A 6,000-nucleotide genomic window follows, 5' to 3' on the forward strand; every position below is an offset into this window, starting at 1 on the left:
AGTATTGCTCCATTGTTTTCTTGCTGCCATTGCCGTTATAGAGAAGAATAAAACCTTTCTGATATCTGATCCTTTGTGTAAAGCCTATTTTTTTCTGTTCTACAAGCTTCTGTTTGTTTCCATTGTTTTGAACTTTTCACCATGTAGGTCTATATTCTTCCATTGTGCTGTGTTCTAAGTACGCCTTTTTATCTGACAATTCATGTCCCTGAGTTTGGAGAAATTTTCTTTAATTCTTTTAGTGATGATTTTCTCATCTCTGCTTTTCCAGGTGTTGTACCTCTTGGTCAGGTCCTTTAATTTTCTTAGATTTCTTTCCTCATCATTATTCCTCTTTTTGTCTTTCAACTTCACTGTCGAGTTTTTTATTTCTGCCTACTTTCCAAAAGCTCATTTTTGTTCTCTATTTTAATAATAGAATTCTGTTCTTTCATGGATGTAATATCTTTTCCAATCTCCTTTAATATATGAACTAGAATTATTTTTAAGTTTCTTTTCCTTGCATAGATTATGTTTCCTTCAGATTGCCTTCATCTATTTGTTTGTTTAATGGTTTGTTTGCTTTGGACTCTATCTTCCATATTAGAGGTTTTTCTGTGATGTTTTTTAGACCTTGTTTGACTGTTCATGATTAAAAGTCTAGGATTAAAAAGTTGATTGAATAATGCTACAATGAACATAGGGGTGCATATATCTTTTCAAGTTAGTGTTTTCATTTTCTTTGGATAAATACTCAGACATGGAAACAACCTAAATGCCTATCGTTAGATGAATGGATAATGAAGATGTGGTGTATATATGCAATGGAATACTACTCAGCCACAAAAAGATGAAATCTTGCCTTTTGTGACAACATGGATGGAACTTGATGGTATTATGCTAAGTGAAATAAGCCAGACAGAGAAATCCAAATACGATATATATGCAGAAGATAAAACAACAACAACAACAACAAACAGATACAGAGAACAGATTGGTGGTTACCAGAAGGGAAGTGGGGTTGGGGGAAGGCGAAAGGTTTAAAGGGACACATATGTATGGTGATGGATGGCAGCTAGACTTTTGGTCGTGAACACAAAGTAGTCTGTACAGAAACCAAAATATAATGATGTACACCTGAAATTTATATAACGTTAAACCAATGTTACCTCAATAAAAAAAATACTATTCCTATATTAAAACTCCCCCAAAAAAGTTGATGGAAAGATCTGACTAGATGAATGGAACTTGTTGGCTTTGAGCCTTACACTTAAGTGATCTGAAGAATTCCTAAGGTCAGCATCTTTAGGTCTTTCTTTGAGCGTTGGCTGAATTCTTCATAGGAGCATCATCTCATTTTCTGCGAGGAAGGCAAAGATTTGGCTGCCAGAGTTTTGCAATCCAACTGGGGAGAAAGCCTAGGCGTGCGGTGGGGTGGGACCTCAGTATTTAGCATTTAGGGATTTGGTGACACACTCCTTTGGTTTGCAGTAAGATACTTCTGCCTTCAAATGTGCCTATTGTCTGCAGTCCAGAGGCCTCCTGTTGACGTTGTATGGAGAATAAACCTTCATATTTCTGTCGGTTTGGGGAAGGACAGTTGCTTTAACTTTCAGTAAAGCTTTATAACTTTCTCTATAAATGTCATGCATATCTTTATTAGATTTATTCCTAAATAACTTTTTTTGCTATTATAAATGGTATATTTTGAAACATTGTGTTTTCCATCTGTTGCTCTTTTATAGAAATGAAATTAATTTTAAATCTTCCCATTTTAATCAACCATTCTCCATTATTCTATTAAGTCCAGTCATTTGTCAACTAGTTCTCTTGGGTTTTCTGTGTTATTAAATATTTTTCAAATAATGACAGTTTTTCCTTCTTTTCAATCCTTATGACCTGTAAAGGTTGTACATTCTCTTTCTCATTTTACTTAACTAGATAGGATCTTCAGTTTGATGTTGAATAGAGATGATAGTAATAGTTCTTGTCTTGTTCCTGATCTGATTTTAAAGGTGAAGCTCTCATGCTTCAGATTTAGGTATTAGATGGGTTTTAGGTTTTGGGTAAGTAACTTATATTAAGTTCTCTTCTATCCCTAGATTGTTAGGTAATTTTATTTCAAACAGGTATTGAATTACATCAAATGCTTTTACTGCATTTATTAAGATTATCATTTATTTTTTCTTTCTTAATCAGTGAATAAAAATAGTGGATTTTCTAATATTAGACCACTTTTGCCTTCCTGGGATAAGCGTAGCTCAGTTGTGATCTTCATCTATTCTGTGCATTGCTGGATTCAGTTTGCATACATTTTATTTAGGGTTTTTATATCTGTGTTGGTGAGTGATGTTGTGCTGAAGTATTTCTTTCTTATACTCTTCTTATCTGTGTTTGCTATCAAAGTTGTACTAGTCTTATAACAGTTGGAGAGCTGGAGAGTTTCCTTTCTATCTCTGTTCCTTGGAAGAATTTTCATAATGTTGGAAAGAGATCTTCCTTGAATGCTTGGTAGAACTTAACTACAAAACCATCTGGGCCTGATGTTTTTACATATTGATTTTATTTCCTCAGTGCTTATAGGACTACCCAAGATTTCTATTTTTCCCTGAGTCACTTTGGGTTGGTTATATTTTCTAGGAGTTTTGTCATTTTCTATAAGTTATAAATTTATCGACATTAAATTTTTCATAGTATTGTCTTTTCAATCAACCAACTTTTGACTTTGTTGATCCTCTCTGTTGTTTGTATTCTGTTTTATTACTTAGCTTTGTTGTTTCCTTTTTTCACTTTTCTTTGGGTTTGTCCTGTTTTCCTTTTACTAATTTCTTAAGTTCAATGCTTAGCTCATTACTTTTCATCTTATTTCACAGTTTTAAAAACTTTTGATTTTGAAATAATTGTAGATCTGCAGGAAGTTGCAAAATAGTACAGAGAGGTCCTCTGTACCCTTTACTCAGTTTCTCCCAATGGTTACATCTTAGGTAACCATAGTACAATATCAAAGTCAGGAAACTTTCATTGGTACAATATATGTCTATAGTTTTTTTCCACTGTATCACATGTATTGATTTATGTAACCACCATTGCAATCAAGATACAAAACTACCAAGATCTTCCACCTGCTAGTCTTCTAGAATCACACCTACTCCTCTCTCACCACCACCCCTAACTCCTGGTAGCTACAAATCTGTTCACCGTCTCTATGATTTTATCATTTTGAGAATGTCCTATAGATGGATTCATACAGTATGTGATCTTTGAGACTGATCTTTTTCACTTGGCACAATTCCCTTGAGATCCATTCAAATTGTTGTGTGTATCAATAGTTTGTTATTTTTTATTGCTGAGAAGCATTCTGTGATGTGGATGTACCACAGTTTATTCATTTATTGAAGGACATTTTAGTTGTTTCCAATTCTTAACTATTACAAATAAAGCTGCTATGAACATTTGTGTACATGTATTTGTGTGGACATAAGTCTTAATTTCTCTGGGATAAATACCCAGGAGTGCTTTTGCTGGATAATATGGTAAGTATGTATATGTTTAGTTTTTTAAAGAAATTGCAAACTATTCTCCAGAATGGTTGTAACTTTCTTCATTCTCATCAGCAATGTTTGAGAGGTCCATTTCTCCATATCCTCACCAGCATTTAATATTGTCATTATTTTTTTTATTTTAGCTTTTCTAATAATAATGTTTCTCTAATGGCTTCTTTTCATGTGCTTATTTGCCATCTATATATCCTCTTCAGTGAAATATCACTTCATTTTTTTCCCTATTTTCTAATTAGAGTGTTTGCTTTTTTACAATTGAATTTTGAGAGTTCTTTATATACTCTAGATACAATTCTATTGTCAGATATGTTTTATGAATATTTTCTCCAGGTCTATAGCTTGTCTTTATTCTCTTAGCAGAGTCTTTCACAAAGCAAAAGTTTTAAATTCTGATTAAGTTCAATTTATTGACTTTTTTCTTCTGTGAACCGTGCTTTTAGTTTTGTGTTTGCCTAGCCTGAGGCCCAAAGATTTTTCCTTACGTTTTCTTCTAAAGTTTTATAATTTTGCCTTTTATATTTAAATCTATTATCAATTTTGAGTTAATTTTTATATAAGGAATGAGGTTTAGGTCAAGGTTCATTTTATTTATTTATTTATTTATTGCCTATGGATATCCAATTGCTGTAGCACCATTTGCTGAAAAGACTATCTTTCCTCCATGGAATTGCTTTTGCACTTTTGTCAAAAATCAGATGGTCTTGCTCATGCGTTCTATTTCTGGGTTCTCTGTTCTGTGTAGTAACGCTATGTTTAACTTGCTCAGAAACTGAGTAAGTTTTGAGTTAGACAAGATAAAGGTAAGTCTTTTGAGCTGCTCTTCCAGGGAGCCACCAGATGAGTCAAAGCAAATAACTGTAATTCTTTGTGAATAAGGTTTGCTCTGCTCCCCTCCACACCAGTATCGGGAAGGTGGGGTGTTATTTTCAAGACTACTACTGAGCTTGGGAGTGGAGGATGGGACCACGAGTTGTTAAAACTCCACAAGGCTCACTGTTCTTACTGAGGTTCAGCTTGTTTTTCTTAATTAAGCACTCCCCTGGACACCGCAAACTTTTGGTTAGTTAGTAGAGTTTTGAAAAGATTGATTATGCCAGTTTTTTCATTGCTTTTAAGGAAAGGCAGACTTTTGAAGTTCCTTACTCCACCATTTACGCTGACATCCTTAGGTGTTAAATTTTGTAAAGTGCTTTTTCTGCCTCATTTGGTATGATCATATTATTTTTCTTCTCTAGACTATCAATATGTCGGTTTACATAGATTGATTTTCAACTACAGAACCAGCTTTGCATCTCTGGAATAAATCCTCTTTGTTCATGATGTGTAATTCTTTTTATACATTGCTCAATTCTATTTGCTAATATTTTAAGTACTTTTATGCCTGTATTCATGAAGGTTATTGATCTGCAGTTTTCTCTTTTAGACTATCTGTCTGATTTTGGTATCAGAGTGATTTTGCCCTCATAAAATAAGTTGAGAAATGTTCTCTCCTCTTCTATTTTTTGGAAAAGATTTTGCAGATTTGATGTTAGTTCTTTTTTAAATGTTTGACAAAATCCACCTGGAATTCGTTTTTGGTAGAGTTCGTGTGGGCCTGGGGATTACTTTCTTAGGAATTTTAAAGTTACAAATTCCATTTCTTTAATAGTTACAAGGCTACTCAAATTATCTGTTTCATGTTGGGTAAGTTGTGGTAGTTTGTGCTTTTTGAGGAATTGGTCCATTTCATCTAATTCATCAAATTTATGTGTGTAGAGTTGTTCATAGTATTTCATTATTATCCTTTTCATGTCAGCAGGGTCTGTAGTGATATTCCCTGTTTCATTTCTGATATTAGTAATTTGTGCCTTCTCTATTTTGTTGTTTGTCAATCTTGCTAGAGACTTGTCACTTTTATCGCTCTTTTCAAAGAACCAGCTCCTTGTTTCATTGATTTTCTATATTGTTTTTCTGTTTTCAATTTCATTGATTTCTCCTCTTATTTTTATTTCTTTCCTTCTGCTTTCTTTGGGTTTATTTTGCTCTTCTTTATGTAGTTTCTTAAGGAGATTATGTGACTGATTTGAGACTTTTCCTCTTTTTTAATATAAGCATTTAGTGGTAAAAATTTCCTTCTCAGCACTGGTTTAGTGGCATCTCACAGATTTTGATATGCTCTATTCTTATTTTCATCCAATTGAATGTGTTTTTTGTTTCCTTTGAGACTTCCTCTTTGACCCATGGATTATTTAGAAGTGTGCTGTTTCGTTTTCAAATGCTCAGATATTTTCTGTTACCTTTCTGTTATTGGTTTCTAGTTTGATTCTTTTGTGGTCAGAGAACACACTGATTTCCATTCTTTTAATTTTGCTGAGGTTTGTTTTATGGCCCAGGCTATGAACTATCATGTTTGTGTTCCTAAACACTTTATTTTTTTTATGGTGAAAAAATTTATATTTAGAATTAGTCTACTGGACTCAGT

Source organism: Equus quagga, chromosome 10, assembly GCF_021613505.1.
Source record: "Equus quagga isolate Etosha38 chromosome 10, UCLA_HA_Equagga_1.0, whole genome shotgun sequence".
NCBI lineage: Eukaryota > Metazoa > Chordata > Mammalia > Perissodactyla > Equidae > Equus > Equus quagga.